The sequence below is a fragment of the Lissotriton vulgaris genome, chromosome 2_1 (assembly GCF_964263255.1).
Source record: "Lissotriton vulgaris chromosome 2_1, aLisVul1.2, whole genome shotgun sequence".
NCBI classification, from domain to species: Eukaryota; Metazoa; Chordata; class Amphibia; order Caudata; family Salamandridae; genus Lissotriton; species Lissotriton vulgaris.
In genome coordinates this window covers 547,556,134-547,578,963 of record NC_141687.1, presented here as the reverse complement: position 1 = coordinate 547,578,963, position 22,830 = coordinate 547,556,134, and the positions used below count along the sequence as shown (strand labels likewise).

At 46.9% G+C, this 22,830-nt stretch overlaps 1 long non-coding RNA gene across 1 annotated transcript; it reads left to right on the top strand.

Annotated features, from left to right (window-relative positions):
* The first annotated feature begins 17,373 nt into the window (after positions 1 to 17,373).
* On the top strand, positions 17,374 to 20,559 carry LOC147730733 (uncharacterized). Its single transcript, XR_015308393.1, has 4 exons — positions 17,374 to 17,444; positions 17,531 to 17,594; positions 17,697 to 17,765; positions 18,360 to 20,559. It is a non-coding gene; the product is annotated as an uncharacterized LOC147730733 (long non-coding RNA).
* Positions 20,560 to 22,830: the final 2,271 nt, after the last annotated feature.

Genomic DNA, 22,830 nt, shown 5'->3' with positions numbered 1-22,830 from the left:
GTGACATTTTTCGAAAAGTAGCAAAGAATGTCATATTGCCAGAGATCATTGAAGTTAATTCAGAGGCCAGCATGACACAAGGTTGCACAGATGAGTTGCCTAAACCAAGTCACAGTGATCCACCAGTGCCGCCAGTAAGTTCCACACTGGTCTACAATGCTGCTGCGTTCCTGAAACCACCACCACCTTTCAGCACCACCAATGGCGATAGATGGACTGCTTGGATAGAGAGATTTGATGATTTTATTGATGCACTTTAAGAGACTGATAACAAAAGATTATCAAGTATTTCAAAAATCTGCCTGGTGATGGTGTGAAAGAAGTCATAAAGAAAATGCTGAGAACTGACAAACAAATCACATACAGCCAAATTAAAGAAACGCTGAATATCAAGTTCAATCCAGTACCAAGTGTTGATTATGAAAGAAACATTTTCAGTCAGGAACACCAAAAAGTTGTGAAACCATAGATGAATTTGTGGAGAGAATCAATACGCTCATCAAGCACTATAAGTTTAATGAATTTAATGATGAAGAAGCTATGTGTCTTAGAGTTATTGATTTTATTTATAAGGTTTTATACAGCGCGAACGTGACCCACGAGGGTCAGAGCACTTTACAGTACATAGTTAAAGATATAGGAAATGAGGTAGTGTACATGCATTTGACATTCATCATTATCAAAAGAGGCAAGAAGTATGAGATAACATAGGTATAGGATAACATAGACGACCAGTGGACAACACGTGATGATCATAAAGGAAAACAGCATATTACAGTTTAAGAGTTTATTACACCATAGGTCAATATTGTGGAAATAAATAAACATATAATGATCTCTTACAATCCATGCAAGGTAGCCAGTTATTATAGGATCATAACGTCTTAGGATGTAAAGTTGTTCATTAGGAGTATTTTGAACACCTTTTTGAAGGCAGTAAAGGAAGAGATTCCTCGCACCACTGGAGGTAAAGCGTTCCAAATCTTAGGCGCGATCTCTAAAAAGGCTCTGCGACCAGTTCTCATTTTATGAAAGGATTGTGGTTTCAGAAATAAAGAACTACCACTGCCCAATTGTCTGCTACCTCCGAAACGTTCAAGCTTCAGGGCTAGATAACTGGGTGTGTTGTTACACAGTGCTTTATGGGTCATACAAGCAACCTTTAGTTGTATTCTTGCCTCATATGGCAGCCAATTAAAAGTTTTCAAAGTCGGGGAAATGTGGCTATTTCTTTTTGATCCTGATACCAGCCTTGCTGCAGCGTCAAGTGAGGCCCTCAGCGGAGCCAGCTTATATCTTGGGAGGCCAGAGAGAGTGGTGCTTCCATAGTCTAATCTTGATAACACTAAGGCTTGCACTGCAATTTTTAAGTCAGTCTGAGGGAGGGAGGGTTTAAGTTTCCTGAGTAAGCTCATCTGATGATTGGCTCCCTTGGTGGCCTTATTGATATGTGACTGCATATTCAAGTGTTTGTCTATGGTGACTCTAAATGATTTCACTGAGTCAATGATGAGGGGTGCACGGTCCATGGCTGTTAGTTGTTTCAACCATTGCTCTCTCTTTGGTGTGTGGCTGGGTGGGGAGATGAGAATGAATTCTGTTTTTTTAGTATTAAGCATAAGGTGGTTGTTCATGAGCCAGCTTTGCGTGTTCAGTAGAATAGCGTTGAGGGAGATGAAGTCTTCTGGAGTGGAGCTTTTCAAATACAATTGGGTGTTGTCCGCATACAGGTGATATAAGATATTCAAGGATTTCAGTGCGTTGACCAGGGGTTCCATTAGTAGGTTGAAAAGAATAGGTGAGAGGGCTAAGCCCTGTGGAACGCCTATGTCGACCCCAAATGGTTGAGAGAGTACATTCTTCATCTTGATTCTTTGAGACCTGTTATTAAGGAAGGAGGAGAACCATCGTAACGCTGTGCACAAGAGGCCCATACTTTGTTCTAATAGTGCTAGTAGGTTGTCATGTTTAACCGGGTCGAAGGCGGAGGAAAGATCAAGCAGTATCATTAGGCAGGATTCATTGCGATCAAGCATTAATAGTATGCCATCCAATATGTGTGTGAGAGCAGATTCAGTGCTGTGACCTTGGCGGAAACCAAATTGCTGAATGTCTAGAAGGTTGTAGTTCTCAATATTGTTGCATAATTGAATTTGTACACATTTCTCCAGCAGTTTCTCCAAAGTGGAGATGTTAGTTATTAATGGGCGGTAATTGTGGAGATCATATGGGATGGCGTCTGATTTCTTTAGTATAGGCGTAACCTGCCCTATTTTGAGGCAGTCAGGTATGGAGTATTGTTCAGGGAGGCATTTACAATTTTTGCCCATAGTGGTAAGATGGATGATTTTATCATTTTGGAAAGGGCATGAGGAAGGGGGTCGGTGAAGTGGTTGGAAGGATTGATTCCCAGAAGCGTGTTATACATTTTTTGTTCGGATATTGGCTCGAAGGTGTTCTAGGAGGCGTTGTTTTTTGTGATTTCCAGTGGAGAACTATTGAGGATCTTGAATTGTGAATGACCGTTGGCATCATTGGCCAGAGGTTGTGGGAGTGCCTTCTTAGATTGGATGTCGAGCTCGATGACCTTTATCTTTTCAAGAAGTTGGCAAGATCATCACACGAAGGTGTAGCCCGGTCGTTTAGATCCGTAGAGTTAGCCGACAATTTCGAAGAGTTTCTTTGGATGGTTAATTGCTTGGTTCAACTGGGTTCTAAAAAAGTCTGCCTTGGTTTTAGGAATCTTCCTGTTGTAAGAGTTCCTTAATGTTCTGAGGTGAAGTAGGTGACCATCGGTGGGTGCAGATTTCAATAATTGTTCAGCAACTCTTAGCTTGCGTCGCTCTGTGTTCAGGGAGTCATTAAACCAAGGTTTGGAAATCTTGGTGGAAACATTTTTTTCTTCAAGGGGTGCTGTGGAGTCCAAGATTTCAAGCATCGTGGAATTGTAAAAGGTTGTGAGGTCATGGACATCGTCCGTGCCCGTTGCGGGGATCAGGGCAGAGTTGTATCTATTTACCAGGGTGATGGGGTTGATATTCTGCAAGTTCCTTTTCCATTGTTTAGTTTTTGCTGGTTGACCCCTTTTTTAGGATAACATCGATATTGATGGAGAAGAAGATACTGTGATGGTCAGTCCAGTCACATGGGGTCATCAGAAATATTGATGCAGAGGTATTCACAGGCAGTTAGGGCGATGGAGTCTGCTTGCTTGACTGAGATGGAGTTACAATAGATGCATGCTAACCCACCTCCAGGCGCCACTAGGCGGATTAAGTCATGGCTAGGAGGAACCAATAGATCAAGGATGGGAGAGGAGGAGCTATTTAACCATGTTTCGGTAAGGAGGATAAGGTCTAAGGGCCCGATGTAGGTCGGTCGGTAACGGCCGAAAATCTTTATTTTCGGCTGTTACCGACCGGTATACCTGAAATGGTATGTAGGGGCACAATTTTACAGAATCGGTAAATTCACCGATTCAGTAAATTTACCGATTCTGTAAAATACTGAATCGGTATTTTTACCAATTCGGTAAAATACCGAATCGGTATTTTTACGATTCGGTAATTCTCCGATGTAGGTGGGACTCTTGAGAGTCCCAGGAGCCTTAACGAATCGGTATTTTACCATCAAATCCAATTTGATGGTAAAATACCGATTCAGGTGTGCATGCACATGTGTGCATGCACACCTATGCCATGTGACAGGCAGACCTGCCCTTAGGGCAGGTATGCCTGCCACATGGCACCCGTGCCTGTTTTGGGGGTGCCAGAAGGTGTCAAAGTGACACCCCCTGCACCCTTGTGTGAATCAGTATTTACCGATTCTGTAAATACAGAATCGGTAATGCCCATTCATTCCTATGGGCTTTGAAGCCCATAGGAATGAATGGGCATTAACGATTCTGTATTTACAGAATCGGTAAATACCGATTGTTAAAGATTCGGTATTTCAACATCTGGATATACCTACATATCCACACTTTAGATTTACCGATTTTTAATTACCGAATCGGTAAAATTCGGTAATTAAAAATCGGTAAATCTAATTTATCTACATCTGGCCCTAGGTCATTCTCTAGGATGAGGTTGAATATGTCAGGAGCATGTTTGCTAGCTGATCTGCAATTAATGAGTGCGCACTTCAACTTGTCAGTAGAGTGGGTTAAGGTAGTCTGCTCTATGTTGATATTCGTGAGATTCTCTCTATTTACGGATCTGTTGTTGTGAGTAGGTTATCTGAAGGGGTTGGTTTGATTAGATTGGATAGTGCCAAATTGTGGTGTACTGCTATCTGTTGCTATGTCATAAGATAAGAGGAGATTGTCTATGTCGCTGTCTGATAGACCCATCTTTGCTCTCCTAGGCCAAGAGGGGGAGGTAAGTTGGACTGTGTATTATTGACGGGATTTATGATCTTGGGGATGAGACTGCTAATTTGTGGATTGATTTGGTTGCTCTGACTAGCTTTCTCGTGGTGAGAGTTCTTGGGGAAGAATGTACTAGTTTGGAGACTGATTTGGTTCACAATGACATTGGTGGCTCTGTGCTCATTTAGAAGATCATTGGTGATGTTTTATAGGTTATGCATCTCATCCTGGAGCTGGGCTAGGGCTAAGGTTAACACATTGAATTGTGCAAACCAAGGGGAGTTGGTAAGGTTAGTCGTATGTGTGTGAGTAAGATCATTTATGGGGGCGATCTGTCGGAAGGGTCTGTATGCATGCGCAGGTTCTCAGGTTGCATGGGGATATCAACATTAGGGATCAGAGTGGTATGTAAAGGGATATTTGTAAGGATGTCCAAGTTGGAGTGTGGGCTGGCCGTTGTGTGTGTGTTCGGATTGGTGGAGTGAGTATTGAGGGGGTTAGTGTCAGAACCGAAATCGAGATAGACAGTAGGTCTGGGGAATCTATGTAATCTAAGTTAGATGAGAGTGAAGATAGAGGCACTATGTGGGTGTATTCAGGGTTGGAGGCTTTATTCATGGTCGAAGGAGATAACCGTGTAGAATCATCAGTGCCACGATCAGTAGCTAAGATTAACCCAGACCCTCTAGGCTGACAGATCCAGACGTGGATGCGAAGGATGTGATGGGGGGTAGGAATCAGTGGGTGTGACTGTATTGTGATGGTTGGAAGCTGCATGTAACCCAGTCCCTCCTGGGCCAGGGGAACTGAGTGACGTTGTGACCGCAGTGGTTGGGAGGTAGAGCTCATTGGGGATGTGAAGAGATGTGAGCCCGGAGGATTTTGTTAAGGGGTTTTGCCCTGGAAATGGAGTGGCATCTAGAATCTGAGGATGGTGAGATGTGGGCAGAGTCCTATTCTTGCTATTTACTGCTGTCTTGAGAATAGGGAAGATCCTATCTATGGCATCTACATTAGCATTGGAGGCTTGTATAATGATATTACCGTTATTGTAAATGGTGATAGTGGCATTCGCTGGGCAAAAGCTGAAGCTGCTACCGACAGTTTGAGGGCATGCTGGGTCTTTTTAACAGTGGAAATACGGAGCAATGAGTGAAAGATGTTTCTCCACTGGGCACGTTTCTTTGTGTGGAAGATAAGGTTGTTGGGTAGTAAGCCTTTGCTGATGCAGATGTTTGGGTCAGAAATAAGAGTCTCCGGGTGGGTTACCATTAACCTGTGTTTGAATTTTTTTGCTGCATTTTTGGAGAGCTCAGTTGGGTAAATAATGGTGAAAGCATGATGGCCTACAGGTTCAAGGTTTTTATGCATTGTCAAAAAAAATATATATATATTCTTTTTTCCTTCCTTCCCTTTTCTTTCTCTTTCTTTTTCCCTTTCTTCTTTTCTCCCTTCTCCCTTCTCCTTTCCCTTCCCTTTTCTTTTTCTTCTCTCTTCCCCCTTTCTTTGTTTACTTTTCCCTTTTCCCTTCCTTTTTTATATTTTATCGTCTGGTGTCTGACCCTTCTAAGTAGGATAGTATTATTTTGTATTGAGAGCTCAGTGCCAGTTCAAGATGGCCGCTCTGAATCCTTCCTTGCCCTGTTTCTGCGATGTGGTCCTGTTTTGCTTTCCATTAGGTGTTACCTTCAAAAAGAAGTCCACTTTCACTATCTGTTGAGTGGACCAGTGACCACAGTGGTGTAGTCCTGTTTCTTTGTTAATGATACCTTAGGAGGGGGGGGGGGTGTGGCTACGCAACATGGCCGACAGGACGTGAGCTCCTGCAGCTCCCGGCCAGCCTAGCCCAAATATCCTGCTTAAATGTTGATCCTGTGCCCGCATGATGAATTAACTTGAGGATTAGGAGTCCCCTTGTCTAGAGGTACACTCCGGTGTCGAGCCTGAGGAGGTGGGACGGCCGGAGGCGGCGAGAGACACCTGAGCCGCGGGCGGGGGCGCCCACCATACGAGAGGCCGGGGCTGCGGCCTAACTGCCGGACTGCTGCCGCACGAATCCAGTGACCGGACGCTCCTGTGTTCGCACTGCTCCTGAGCCCGCCTGGCGGCGTGGTTGGGGGACCCGGGGGACCGTTGCCCAGGGTGCTGAGACCGAGGAAGTTCAGCGGCGGGAGGCGGCGGGGGGCGCTTGGGTCCTGGACACCAGCGCCCAGCCTACGAGAGGCCGGGGCTGTGGCCTATCTACAGGGCCGCTGCCGGGCTACCACAGAGATTGCTGTTGCCCCCGGGACTACGGCGGATAGTACGTGTGCCCCCCCCGGGCCCGGAGGCTTGAGGTGCTGTTGCCGATCCTTCCCCCCCGCCCCCGGAGTCCAGATCCTGGCGGCCAGCCATGGGACTTGGAGCGGCTACCGGGGGGCGCCATCTTGACCCGGTGAGTGGAGGGCCGTGCAGGGGCCCCTGCTGCCATCGGGTCACCCGCGGGACCGGATACGGCGGGGAGGATTGGAGCCCCCGCCGGGGGAACTTCACGTCTGCCTGGGAGGTGCGGAGCGGAGCGGGGACCCTGCTGTAGTGGGAGGCCGCCTGCTGACCGGGAGGCCCGTTGTCCCCTGAGGGCAGTGGATGCCTACCGCCTGGTTACTGTGAGTACGGGGAGGTCTCGCGGCGGTCTAGCGCCGAGTGCGGAGGGCACGTGGGCCCTGCTGGGCGGCCGAAGAAGCTCCTACACTGGGGACCGTGTGGGTCAGGGACACGAACTGCCTGGGGTCTCTACCCGGGCCCCTGAGGCCTTTGCGGCCCTTCATTTGGAGGGCGGTGCCCTGCTTTCAGTGGCTACTTGGGTTGGGACAAGCCGCCACTGCCGATACAGACTCTGGACTGTGGATCCTCCCCTGTATGTGCTTGTGGCGGAGCCGCTGGTTTCAAGCGGAGTTGAGGTGGTGAGTGCACTGTCCACCCGCGGCCCCTGAGTGTTGGAGTTTGTGGCTCCTCCGTGCCTGGCGGGATTTGGTGGTCCCCCTCCCTGTCCTGTGGGGCTCTCTGGCTGTTGAGGAACCCACCGACGGGGAAGACATCTGGGGGGGCTTCACTGGACAGCAATGATGCGGAAGGACAGGGCGGCCCGCTCCTCGCAGCCCAACACTATCACCCGTACACGACCCCATTGATCCCGCCGCAACGCATAGCCCGCCAGACTGGCCAGGAAGACGAGGAGCGGGCGACCAGTAGCCCATCGGAGCCCTCCAGGATGGAACTGCTAAAGGCCATACAGGGGTCCCATCCGCCTTTGAACGGCAGATTGAGACAGTGTCCATCGATGTTAATTTGCTGCGAGCGGACCTCCGCAAGGCCACCGATAAGGTAACTGAGGCGGAGGGGAACTTTGCACAGTTACAGGGGGAGGTGGCCTCCCTTAAGCAGACGGTGTCACAGCTATCGGCCACCACTGAGGAGCTAGAACGGAGAGCGGAGGATGCCGAAGGACGGGCGAGATGCAGTAATATCAGAGTCCAGGGCATTCCGGAACGGGCGGAAATGGTGTATGCGGAACGCTTTCTTGAAAATTGGATCCGTACCACGCTCTGCCCGACGGGGTTATCGGAGGTCTTCGTAATCGAACGTGCCCATAGAGCGCTGATCCCACCGCAGCGACCTGGAAATCCGCCACGAGCCCTCATCGCAAAAATGTTAAATTATCGAGACAGAGACTGTATCCTGAGGGCGGAGAGGGAAACAGAGGACCTCACGTTCGAGAACTCCAAGGTTTCTGTCTATCCTGACTATACCCGACAAGTCCAGGAGCAGCGCAAATCCTTTTTGGTGGTTAAACAGAAGCTACAGGACATGGGCCTCCAATATATGCTACTGTACCCCGCCAAGCTCAAGGTCCTTTCCAAGGGCAAGGCCCATTTTTTCGAGCGGCCGGAGGAGGTCTGAGAGTGGCTGGAAATCAGGGGCGATGCTATCCCCCCTGAGGAAAGGGGTCACTCTAGGGCCACTTGGGGGATGCGTCCTGCGAGGAAGCGGCGTTCTGGGCGACGACATTCCACTGGCACCTTGGGCGATGCTGTGGGACGACGAGTCACAGTGGGGGATGACGGGGCCCTCTGCATGGAGTCCGCGGGGGCCGAGAACTTGCTGTAGGAGATTGCGGACAGCCCGCGAGATGCTGTGTTGGTGCCGGACACGCTGCCACTGCAGCTGGACACCTTACCGCCCACGGTAGACACGGTACCAGAGACACTTGCTGATGCAACTGCCCCTGCGGAGACCCGGCCCTGAGGACTATATCCCTGCAGACTGGTTGGACCCTTGGCTGTGCCCTTTTTGCTTTTTCAGGTGATCTGGCTGCTGTGTGGGTGCGGCCTGGTTGTGTGCGGGGGGATCCGGAGGGCGGGGGAGGCTGCACGGGTCATAAGTCCTTCATGTTTGGAAGTCTGAGGGCTCGAAATGTGTTTGGGGGCTAAAATGTGTTGGGGGTTGCTTGGGGGGAGTGGGGGGGGGGGGGGGTTGGGTCCTCAGTATTGTCGGGGTGGTTGCTATACTGGAGGAAATGGGGTTGCTGTGTACGTCTTGGCACCAGCGGGGGAAGGGCATTTCGGCATGTTTAGTTGTTGCAGGAATATTGCTCGTGGTAGGGGGCAAGGGGGGTCGTTGGGGGGATTTGCAGGGGGGGTTTGTTGCAGGCGTCAGTTGTATTGCAGTGCGGGCACAGAATGGGACAATTGTTGAATGTGTGGTCGTGGCCCTGGAGGGGCCTGGCGATTGGTTATGGGTTTTAAGATCTTAACGTGGCATGTGAGGGGGCTGGGCACGTGTGCTAAACGGCATAGAGTCCTTTCATTCCTTCGTAGGCACGGAGTCTCCATTGCATGCCTTCAGGAGACTCACTTAGATGATGAAGGTGCCCGTAAATTGGGGAGAAAGTGGCGAGGCCAATTGTATCACTCTTCTTTTTCCTCCTATGCCAGGGGGGTACTTATTTGGGTGGCACCCGGGGTCCCCTTGGCCATACAATACATGGAAGCTGATATACAGGGTAGATACTTACTTCTGAGGGTGAAACTTGATGGGAGAGACCTCACGCTTTTGAACTCTTATGCTCCCAAGGTAGACGACCCGGGCTTCTTCCTAACACTCCAAGAGGTGCTGGTACCGGATCTGGAGGCCCCTCTGTTCTGGGTGGGAGACTTCAACTGTGTCCTGGATCCCATGCTGGATCGTAGCCCTCCCCGCGCGGGCACAAAGCAGCGCATGACAAAGCAGCTCGGTGAGGTAATGGAGAACCTGGGGGTGAGGGATATCTGGCGCCAGCGGCAACCGGCTCTGAAGCTCTATACATGCTTCTCCCCCACTCACGGCACGCATAGTAGGCTGGACAGGATCTTGGTCGCCAATGCGGATGCTTCCATCACTTTGGAGGTCACACATCAGGCTTGCTTCCTCTCTGACCACTCCCCAGTGACGTGCATGGTGACATGGGAGGGGCAGCCTTCCCACCCTCGAACCTGGCGGATGCCGGGGGATCTCCTACAGGATTCTGTAGCGAGGGACTCTGTCCAAACTGCACTCAACAGTTACATGTAGTTGAACTGGCAGGAGCGGGACATGCCCTACTCCACCAAGTGGGATGCACTAAAAGTGGTTAGAAGGGGGGAGTGTATGGGCCTCACCTATGGGGTCAGGAGGCAGCTCCTCCGGGAACTCCAGGACGCTGAGAGTGACTTGTTGCACCAGCAAACATTGCTGGACCCGGACGAGGCGCAGTAGGAGACTGAACGGGCGGCTCGAGCATGTGTACACGACATTCTGGACCGGCTTGATAAGTATACGCTAGGTCAATTTAGACAGCGGCTCCATCGGGAGGGCGATAAGGCGGGCCGGATGCTGGCCTGGGTTTTGCGGTGGGAATTTGCCCCGGAAAGGATAGTGGCGCTGCGAGATGTTACGAGTCGTATGGTGCACTTTGAAGAGGCCCTACTCCAGGTCCTCCAGTCTCATTTGCAGACGGTATATACGGCTGACCCTGCGGTTTCTGAACACTTGTACCTGCCCTATTTGCAGGATTTACCCTTGCAGACCCTGTCTAAGGACGCAGTGGAAGACCTAGAAGCAGCATTGACGTTGGGGGAGGTGCGGGTTGCTATGGCCAGTCTCCCGAGGGCCAAGGTTCCAGGGAGTGATGGTTTCCCCCTGGAATTTTATCAAGCGTTTGCTGAGACGGTTGCCCCTGGCCTGTTGCAGGTGTATGTTGAGGCGTTTGGGAGTGGCGTTCTGCCGACTACCATGAACCAGGGCGAGATCTGTATGGTTTTAAAACCGGGGGGTGACAAATGTGACCCGGCGGCGTACAGACCCATCACCATGATTAATACAGACAATAAGATCTTGACGAAACTCCTGGCGGCCCGCTTAGCGCAGAACATGGCGCACTTGATCCATTCGGATCAGTGTGGCTTTATTCTGGGGCGTAATACCGCCATGAACTTGCGGCGGTTGAACCATATCCTACACGAAGTCCGCGGTCGGGAGAAACCATTGGTGGTAGTGTCTATTGATATAGCAAAGCGTTCGACAAAGTTGATTGGGGCTACCTCCTGGAGGTCCTCCGAGTGGTGAACATGGGCCTCAAATTTTGTCGCTGGGTCCGCCTGTTGTACACAGCTTCCTGTGCCAGAGTACGGTTGGGTGCAGGGCGTTCTGCGGAATGGAGACTAGGTCGGGGGACGCGGCAGGGGTGTCCCCTCTCTCCGCTCCTCTTTGCGTTGGCTATAGAGCCTTTGGCGGTCAAGGTCCGCGCGCAGATGGCACAATGGGGTATCCAGGTGGGGGACACGTGTAATGTGATCTCCTTATATGCGGACGATGCTCCCTTTTATTTGAGGGTGTCGGAGGAATCGCTACCCGTATTGCTGCGACATCTCGACCACTTTGGGAAGGCCTCGGGCTTACGGATCAATCGTGGCAAGTCCTTAATATTCCATCTGGCGGGATGTGGAAATGGACCGGTGGCGGGCCTCCCAGACCTTGGGCTACGCTGGGAACAGGAGGCATTTCGGTATTTAGGAATTCAGGTGGCCCCGACGGATTCTCGGGTACTGGATCGAAACATCGGTCGGATAATTACGTCCTTGCAGGGCTCGGTAACCCTCTGGAATACATTGCCGCTCTCCCTCATGGGACGACTCGCTATTGCGAAGATGGTGATGCTCCCCAGGACGATTTACGCTCTTCAGAACTTGCCCTGCCCTATTCCGCCACGAATATTTCGCACCCTTAATACCTTGCTTACGTCACTGCTTTGGGCGGGAAAACGTAGCCGGGTAGCGCTACACACCTTGGTTCGGAGCTGGGAGGAAGGTGGCCTGGAGGCCCCGAGGTTTGATCTATATTATTACGCCACGCATTTGTTGCCGGCGGCAAGGTGGTTCGCGGATGGGTGGGAGATGCAGCTTTTGGCTGGAAGTGCCACCGAACGGATGTTGCAGGTGGCATTGATGAGGGGGAGGGGAGCGGCTGTGACCCTACCTTATGTGGTGCGCCACACGCTACCATCTGGCAGAGATGTGTGGAACGAGTACTGCGGAGGGCCCCCTTTCATAGGGAGCTACCAGTTTGGATCTTGGCGCCTATTGTGGCTATGGAGGAGCACATGTCCTTTCGGGACTGGAGAACTGGGGGATGTGATACCTTGGCGGATCTCTACCCGGGAGACTCGTTTGTGTCCCACGAGGAGGCGGTGGAGGCCTTTGAGCTAGGGGGGGACAGTACCTACATTACCGCGGCATCCAGGAGGTGGCGAGGGAGTTGTGGCCCCAATTCCCGGAGACGCCTCAGCCCTCGCATACATTAAACATCATTCTGTCCTGTGGCAGGGGTCGAAAGTTGATATCCTTGCTTTATTCTGCGTTGCGTCAGGACTCGGAGCCACCGGTCCAGCCTGCGTGGGGTGCCTGGGAAACAGATCTGGGGGAGACTGGAGGCCGGGCAGCGCAAGCGTACAGGAGGGCTTACACGTAGTGTCATGTAATGCCAGATTTAAGCTCACACACTTTAATTATGTGCACCTTACTTATATGACACCGGTTTCCCAACAGCGCTTCTCCCCAGACAGGGTGGACACTTGTCCCAGATGCGGAGCTGAGAGGGCGGGGTTCCTCCACTTGGCCTGGGATTGCGCCTTAGTGCGAAGTTTCTGGACGGTGGTGGTGGGACGGATAGCCGCCACTACCGGCCTTAGAATAGAATTGACCCTGCTCCACTGCCTGCTGGCTCTGGTTCCATTGCCCAGGAAACGGTAAATCCCCTATAAATTGTTACAGCTCATGTTGGTTCTGGAGAGACGTAGGGTAGCCATTACCTGGATGGGACGGAGGGCCCCAGAGATTCCCGCATGGCTGAGAGATGTTCGGGAGTGGTCTCTGGCGGAGGAGACGCATATGCAATGCATGCGCAGGGCTGAGAAACTGCATGATGACTTGTTGGCATGGAGAGTAATGTGCACTGCTGGCCTGACCTTGAGTGATTCTGAGGGGACCAGTGCAGAATTGTTTACGCCTGAGGGGTCAGGGACGGATGAAGAGGGGGAGGCAAATGGGGACGGATAGTTTGGGGTTGTGTTTTTTGCTCGGCTCCTACCTCATGTTCACTGTGGATCTGTCCTGTTTGAGATGTATAGCTCTTATTGTAGTCCCATTGGCCGATCTTGCCTAGTGATACTAGTATCCCTAATGTGCCTTAATGAGGTTATCGTACTGTATGCAACAGTTTTTATATGATGACGTATTTGGGGGGGAATGTTTTTGTTCTCTGTATAACCAAAAATAAAGTTTAAAAAAAAATGATACCTTAGGGATGATGTCCTTTCTCAGTTATTCGTGCTGTGCCCACTCTTTTGTATCCAAATCAAAAATCCCTTAGTGGTACTCTCATAGCTGTTTAAGCAAGCAAGCTTCCTTTTCTCATTGATAGGGAGACGATGAACTGCTCCAACAAAAACAAAAACAGGTTGCAAAAAGGTGGTCAGCCGTGTTGAATGAGGATGGACTGCACCACAAATAACGATTTGCAAAGAGGAGGCCTGTCGAGTTGAATGAGGATCACCTCAAGCACAATAAGGCACAGAACAAAAAACAAAATCTGTGTCAAGTAAGTGTGCTGGCAAAGGAAAGCCACACAGACTCCTGTCTGCTATGCATGCTCACATATGACTGCAATAGCACTATGCAAAATGTCTAGTACACCGCCAGCGTCATGACAGGGAGGGAGATACAGAGGGAGAGTGGGAGACAGGGAGGGAGACACAGAGGGAGAGTGGGAGGCAGGGAGGGAGACACAGAGGGAGAGTGAGAGACAGGGAGGGAGACAGGAAGGGAGAGTGAGAGACAGGGAGGGAGACACAGAGGGAAAGTGGGAGACAGGGAGGGAGACACACCGGGAGGGAGGGAGACACAGAGGGAGGGAGGGAGACACAGAGGAAGGGAGAGGGAGGGAGAGAGAGGGAGGGAGACACAGAGGGAGGGAGGGAGAGAGAGAGAGGGAGAGAGAGAAGGAGGGAGAGAAGGAGGGAGAGAGAGAAAGATGTGTGTATGCTGGGTCTGGTGGCTCAGTGGACGAAGGTGTCTGCTGCAGGGACCTGTGTTTAACCTCATGGTCATAATTTTTGTTTGCTTTAGCCCCGCCCCCTCCCCCTCTGACCCCGCCCCCACCGGTGTGGCCCTCAGCCACAAACCACACTGTAAATTTGGCCCCCGAGAGAAAGTTTGTGAGTACCCATGGTATATGGATATTATGTATTTCACAAGTATTATGTTTAGATTGAATTAGTTCACTTGTTCCTTTTGACGTAGGGTGTGAATTTTGACCGTAAGAAGTTATTTTAGACTAGTTTCAGAGAGAGTTTTTTCTTGTGTGTATTTCCTAACCTAATTGGAATGTCCATGTTCATGTTTGAATTGAGTCAATAAGGATATGAGCCTGAATTGTATGGGGCTATTTTTGAATGGACCGCATTAAGAATTACAGGATTCGTTTTTTAGGTCTCGCCTCTCAATGCGCATGCGCATTGAGCAGAGCGAGACTATAGCGACTTAACCCCTTCCATGCTCATGACGAACCCCAGCCGTCATGCACTACGGTGCTCATGTGCTGATGACGGCTGGGGTTCGTCACGGCCCGCCCCTGTTCGTGCTGTTTACAGCACACCAGGGGAATCGCGGCCGCATCGAAGGGGTTAAACAGACTTTACCCAACTAGTATCCCAACTGGCAATTTGGTGCTGTGCCCGTGCGCTTTTTGGTCAATGCGCAAGCGCATTGACCTAAAATGCGCGTGCACATCATCAAATCGCCATCTGTTCCCCAGCAGCACTCCTCCCACACCTTTGAAGTGAAGCTTAGTTTCACTTCAAAGGCCCCTGCTGCTTCACACCCTCATCGCCGCTCTCCCCGCTCGGCCCCCTCCCCTGCCCGCCGTGTCGCATTTCTTCTCCCCCCTCCCCTTCTCTGCCTTCCCTCATCGCCGCTCTCCCCACTCGGCCCCCTCCCCTGCCCGCCGTGTCGCATTTCTCCTCCCCCCTCTCCTTCTCTGCCTTCCCTCATCACCGCTCTCCCCGCTTGGCCCCCTCCCCTGCCCGCCATGTCACATTTCTCCTCACCCCTCCCCTTCTCTGCCTTCCCTCCGTCTTGTTCTGCTGAGCCGCTTGTGTACGAAACCAGCGTCTGGTCTCTCTTGCCAACAAGATGTCACATTCTTTCCCGCCAGTTCCAGTTCCGATTCCCGCATGTCGAGACCGTGGGTCGCACCTCACAGTGCAGCGAGCATGGACCTTAGGGAAGACATGTCCGGCTGGACCCAGGGGGCCGCGTTTCTACTAATAGAATGTGTTACCAAGTCAGCGCATCTGGACTTTTCTTGTAGACGTTTCAGTGCCATAACACATTTTGAAGGAAATTTAGTATTTAAAACTGACGTTGAAACGTGTCTCTATTGGGCCCTTTATTCATGTTGTTAACTTTACTGGCTAATAGCACAGATTGATTTCTGAACAATGAATGTAAATAGTATTATGGTAGTCCTTGTCCGCGATTTAGTTCCGGTTTATATTTCACTTCTGACTTAATCTTGCACCAAAATACCAGTCGGGTGGCACACTATAGTGATCACAACAGTTTAGTTCATGTATTTAAGCCACACCCCCAAGTACACAGGCCAGGCCCCTTCTACGGACAGCCCACTTTTTGCATTAGACTTGAACCCCTGACAAACGCTTCCTTTTGCTGGCCGTGTTTAAAGGCATGGCTTTCTATTTGACTTTTCACTTACTTCCTAAGCTGAATTTACATCCCTCATTTTAACATCCAGTGTAATATGAGTGCTTAGGGTCGATTCTTGGCTTCGGCGCTCGTCCTTTGTTGCAAGGGCTTCGAAAGCATTTGAGGTTGAGTCAGCCGTGTATGTAAACCTAGATGTTGGCAAAGAGCTCTGAACCCTTCATGATCTTTTTATATTTTGTGAAGAATGGATGATCTCACATACTTTGCTTATGAAAATTCCTCACATGCGTTCATACTACATGATGAGCAAATTTTTAGGTTTGGACTACAAACAGCTGTTAGTTGTCTGTTTTCGACATGCTATTGTGGACAATACCACTGCTTACCCATTTCTTGCTTTTGGTTGGCTCAATCATTACTCTAATTTGCTTGCTTCTTATTCGTCAGTTTCCATGTTCTTTCATTCATCTTCTAGTGTTCGTCTTTCCCCAGAGCCTGGACTCATTACTTGTGTCCTTCCATTGCTCCCTTTTCAGGCACTACTTTTTTTCTCTTTGAGTAAGATCTCTGAAAGTGCATGTGCTTTTCAGCTGTCTCCCCCGTGTATCAGGGGTGTGGGGGTGTTAATATTTCACTTCTGTTCTTGGATTTTCGTCACAATAAAATACATTGAACATAATCTTAACTAAAGTTATTTACAAAAGTTTAAGCTAATGCCATTATAAATTACAATCACTTTTATTTAAGTATTATTTAAAAAAGTTAAAAGCCATTGTTATTTGTAATATCAATACATCTAAGTCACGTAAATACAAAACATGTTGCATTACAAATGCATAGGTGTCACATTTGCGAAAGTTAGAACTATTGGCATTGTAAATGACAAAGCTATTAATTTAGCTATTTTTAAAAACAATACATAAATAAAAAAAAATCATTTATAAGACCAATAGCTCAAACTTTCCTAATGCGAGACCTATTGCATTTCCAATGCTTGTTTCACTTGAAACTCTTCACTTACAGTGATAGGCTCAGTCCGCTATTTTAAACATGATATGAACGTTGCAGTTGGCAAATTTCGATACATGTTATTACTGAATGGTTTTGCCTCTGGCACAGTGAACACAATCGAGGGGAGATCGGATGGGTAGTATGTGGAGCGTTGACCAAGGGGGACTGGATTTGCAAGTGAAATATGTAATTTTATTTATTCTCGACTGCCCGTTTAATATTAGTATGCTCTATACTTTTGTTCACCCGCCCCAGTACTCGCAATCCGATGTCAGTCAAGCTGATATGATATTCCTACACTTCTGGGTTAGTAAAATTCGGTAATGATCGGTATATAGAAATACGCACAATCTGTTGTTTACTTTTTCACCGCGCATAATGAGGCGTTATTGAGCGCCGGTCCGGCAGACGTGAGCTTTGATTTGCTCACAAGATAGTATTTCCGCCGCAAAGACGGAAGTATTGGTAATGTAGAGGACCAGAGAGGAAACCAGTGTTTTCATATTCGAGCACGATGATCGGCTGTTGAGCGACAGGAAATATAGTGGAATCTGTTTGATTGGATACTCGTGGCAATTTTTACTTTCAAGCATTTGATTGGTGGAGAACCTATGCGGACCTAGTTGGACACCATGTTTTTTAAATTAGGCGGGAATACACGAATCCACTGATTGGTTCGTGTGATCTTTTTAAGGAACGAACGGGCTCCGGACCGCTGCGCAGTGGATGTTCACATACCCAGTGTTACCGTCTGGATCTCTTTTGTAGGAATCGTTGCTCTGGCCCAGGTAAATACGGGGGATATATTGTTAGATAGTATTAGTCTATAGGTTTCTGGTATTGTGATTAATTGATGGATATCTCTCGTTTGCAGATGGAGGCAAATGGCTTTTCTTAAAAACTCTTTGGTGAATAATATTGGATACTTTCTTTTGGAGGTAAGCCTTGTAGCCTTCGTTGATTATTAGATGGGGGTAGTGATTTTGGCTACGTATAGATGTATTAGTATATATGATTAGTGACTCTCTTATTGTTTTCAGATTTGAATGTGGAAATTACACAAGTGACTATATCCAGGCATGAATATTAATATAAGTTGTTGTTTTGAGGTGAGACCTGAGTTTTCTTGCTACCATTATTTGCAGTTGTCTATACTAGAACGCTGTACTGGGGGCACTCTGGATACGGGATGAATCAGACTTTGTTTCCGACTGAGTTAACAATAAAATGTTTTACTCTGCTACAGTGACCTATCCAATGCAGACTTAGACAGTGACATGTCTGGCATAAAATAGATGTAACTGGCTTGAGGTTTTCTACTTTGTTTCTTGCTTATTTATGTCTCAGATTTTACATCAAAGCGGGGAGGACTAAATATACTGGATTTTAATACTGAATAGAGGTCACCGCATTTTATGATTGAATACAGTTATTTTGAGGTAGGCTACTGCAATGATGCATTTATTTCCTTAGTTGCTGACTGTAAGCTCTTTTTCAATCAAATGTATGTCTCTATTGTCAATGACAGTTTCAATGATTGCAATTTTGTATCGCAATGATCATCGTATTTATTAGAATGGTATATAGGCAGGTGTCAGAGATTGTGAGGTGATTGGTCACAGTTTATATACTGAATGTTTGTTTGTTGATTTAAATGGAACAATATCTGATATACGTTATTTTCTTTAATTATTCATTCACAGCCCTGATGATGTCCACTCCGGACGAAACGCGTTGGCTGTTTTGAGTTTTCAGCACTGCATTAATTTGGCTATATTTGGACTATTTGTATTGTTACTTCTGTCGCTGATATTGGATGAACTTTGCAACAATAAAACTTTGGAACTCAACATTTGAACCTAAAGTCTTGTTTACGAATACGACGTTCCTTCCTTATATTCTTCACTGCTAGGATTTGAACCTGTGACAATGAAGTCAAACACAAGCCCCTATAGATGATGCATTAGCCCACTAAGCCACCAGGCCCGGATTTTAACAGTTCCCTTTTAACGGTTGAGAATTCAAGTATTTCTTAGAGGAGCTGAACATAAAGACTCAGAAGAGTACACCTTTATGGGAGCAGGCCAACTGACTTGTTGACTGTTTAATGAGTACACTAAAGAAAGCAGAACATTGTGCAACTCCTGAGCGGGTCAGTTCAAAATTGTATTGAATTCCACTCTACAAGCCTATCATTCAACACCTCACTTGACCACAGGAGAAAGTACTGCAACACTGATTTTTGGGAGAGCAATGACAACCAAGTTACTGCAATAGACCTACAAAAGAGAAGGAAACAAGAACACAACTTGTACAAATTACTTGGTTAATAAGCAGAATCTGAAACCCTAAGCCCACAAAAGACGACATGCAAAGAACATCAAGTTTAAGAGAGGAGCTCTTGTGATCACCTGACAAATGCGAAGGAGGAAATCTGACGCTCCATATGATTCTTGATCTTTCCACATAGTGCCCACCAAAGGGACACAAGGTGATTGCACAGCATCCTGTAATGTCGATTACGAAAGACTCTTCTCACTTTCGGAATTATATTCATCGGTCTTCTGAACGAGATGGTAAAGGAAAGACCAAACTTGAAAACTAAGTGACTGATTTTACCACTTCACTGTCTTTGAAAATTTCTCAATATGAAGATGACAGCTTCCAGTAACCAGATCAGGATGAATAATAAAAGCGCCAAGAATTGAAGAGATGAGATGTTATTGTACATGTATATAATACAGTAACTGTGGGTAACCTGTTATAATGCCTGGTGCTTTACTCTCAATATACTGGTATCCCACCAGACTTAGTAAGTACAATATAGCAAATATAATACTGAGAATAAATAACTGTGTCTGACTGCAGACTCTCGTGATGACTTCTTTTATTCATACACTTAGTAAATTCTCAAACATCCAGATGTGTTTTGCACACATTGCGCTTCTTTAGGGCTGTAACGAACATAGAAAATATGCACATACGTATGTTTCATAAGAGTGGAAAATTAATATGAAAATTACAATGTATTCTGATTTCATACAATTTTTTATTTAATGTTCCAACTCTAAAACACGGCACTAATCCCCTTCTCTATTAATAATGATCAAAAAGTACATAATATTAAATCTTATCCCAGGAGACCAACATCAGTTATTGTTAACATCACAAGAACCTCATTAATCAACATAGCCATAGAGTTTGAATCTCTCTGAACCTATTCCACTGAATTGTTTCCGCTAGTACAATGCACTCATATTTCATACAATGCTGATCAATTATCAAACATAGACACATAAATTACTTCCATGTCTCGTAACAATCTTGTAACAAAATTATTTACATTACATCCTACACCGGAGAACATGTTTTATTTGTCAACTTTATTATCTGTCACAAAAACCTTATTAATGAGTTGCTCCAAAGTCATAGAAATTGAGTTTCTCTGTACCCATTTTTTTGCAATTCAGTGTTACAGTTCCCCCATACTAGCCTATGAACGTAAATGATGAAAAATTGGACATACCATGTGCGTATGTAATTTCCTTTCATGTATTATTTCCCAGTAAGTATTGCTATCATGAGTTGTCTTTAAGGAATTATTTTTCTTATTGTGAAAATCACTATCTGTATAGTTGCCTGTAATAGATAATAATATGCCTAGTGTTGTGATGTTATTTCACATCTTCTTTCTTTACTCCTTTCCTGATGTTCAGCCTGGTTGTGAATGGAATACTATGACCTCATAGAATGTTGGGTGCATGATCTTGGGCAGTTGGTGTCAGCAGGCTGAGCAGCTAGAAGGCTGCTCCTGGTGGGGTGTACATTCTTGCCTAATTATCATTTTGGCTATATCTAAAGCTTCTGTAATTGGAATTTAAATAAAGTTACAACTTGGAACCTACTACATGGCTTCCTGTAAAGGTTCTTACTTCAACACCTAGCTATAGGATGCATATTTCACGGGTATGCACCCTGATTTGAAATCGACAAGTGAAATCACACTTGCTTGTATGCACGTTTTCAACATGAAATATTCAGTAGCGGTCAGTTGAGGGAGTTCCGTGGGGCAGTGAGGCGGGGCGGGAGAGGGGCAGGGTGGGGGGGGGGCAGTAAACATCAGAATATGGATGCACAGAGGTAAGTAAACATTTAAATGGATAAAACGAATTTCTTTGCGCATGCTGCATCGCAAAATGTGATGCAGCGCGCGCAACAAAATTCATTTTATTCATTTAAATGTTTACTTACCTCCGTGATCCATATTCCAGTGTTTACTACCCCCCCACCCTGTCCCTGTCCCTCCCCCGCCCACCTCACCGGCCCACGGAACTCTCTCCATGGACCGCTACTGGAAATATTGTATCCTTCACCAAAACAATGCTTCTCTATATAAACTGATTTATTTTTAAAAATTACATTTTTTTTTAACAGAGGGTTCGATAAAGTGTCTTGTGAGTTTTATGACGCAACCCTTTTGGCTTCTAACGGACTCCGTAAAGCTGTGATGTAGGTCTCAGAGCAGAATACAATGAAAGCTTGTTTTAGAATGTTGATTTTGCAGTTACAGGTAGATGAATAAAGACATGCAATATTATGCTCTCTGCCAGTGCCTTAAATGGAAAAAAATAAGTACAGGTATTCATTAAAATGAGCTAGAGGTGTAATGATGGGGCGGGGCTAAGGGCAAGACTTGATGAAACTTAACAACTTCTATATTAGTTGCAGCACATACCAAAACACATTAGAAATGTGTTTATATATATATATATATATATATAAACAAAGCAGTTTAACTCATTACACAAAATGAAAGAGAAATGCAATAATATGTTAACATTTCATTTTGTTTGCAATAGTTGCACCTTCTTAATGTCATACTGTTAATTGATGTTTGCCACAATACTATATATTTTTGAGCACGCGAGTAGGAAGAGACTGAAAATACCCCCACGTTGCACCAAGGCGCTTATGGCACCAAGCAAGTGAAACAACTCATCATGACCCTCCCCAGAAGATATCTCTGGTCTCTTCCATCGATCTATCCATTCATCCTTTCATCCTACCATTTACCTACTGATGTCCACCATTTAACCTTTACATTCTATCGTCTAATCAGTCTTTCATCAATCATTCAGTTTTTCACCATTCCGTCTATTCACCCTTCATATCTAAACCTATCCAACTCCAAACCCATCCATTCATCCATTCACTCATCCATCTCTTTACCCACCCTTTCCCTCATCCAGCAATCAACCCTTTCACTCCACTAGTTGATCCACCCTTGGACTCAAACCCTCCTTTCACTCATCCATCACCCACCCTTTCATCCATCCTCCCTACCGTTCATTCATCCATTCAATCTTTCACTTATCCACCATTTTATCCAATCATCCACCCTCTTTCACCCATGCATGCTTTCACTCATGTTTTCATCTATCCATTGATCTATACATCCACCCTTGCTCACTCACCCATCCATCCACTCACCCATTAACCCACCAACCCTCCCTTTTACGCTATTTATTAATCTTTGTCACCGATCAGACATGTACAAACAAAGTGCAACACATTTTCTTTAAAATGCCTCCTGAGAGTGTCTTGATTATCTCTCTTTCACTTTTCTCTTACAAAAACAGGCATAGAAATACAGGCAAACACACAAACGTAAGCAGACACACAAAAGACTCTGGTATGATAAAAGCCATGTAATACTCTTCACCTACCATGGCTTTGTTAATTGTCACCAGGGCCGTACTGGCCGTAGCCTGATTGCCACTGCTAGGGGACTGCCATGATTCCTGTGAATGCACAGGATAGTTTTATTTATGTATTTATTTGTGCGTTTTTATATAGCGCGGACTTTACCCGAAGGCGTCAGAGCGCTTCACAATAGGAACAGAAAATTACAAATTTACAAAAGTAGACAATAAGTTACATGAGGTAAAAGTGACAATTGTGAGCAAACAAAATACATGAGGTAGCAAACAGTGCAATACAGGAGGAAAGAGTGACAAGAGTGCAGGTTACAAGAGAAAGCAAAGTACAATTAGAGGTATAATACTGCAATATATGCTAGACACAGAGGCACAAGAACAAATGTTACGTAGGCAATGGTGGCACTTGTGCAAGTATCAACAGCAAACAAAATGTGAGAGGTAGCAAAACAGTGTG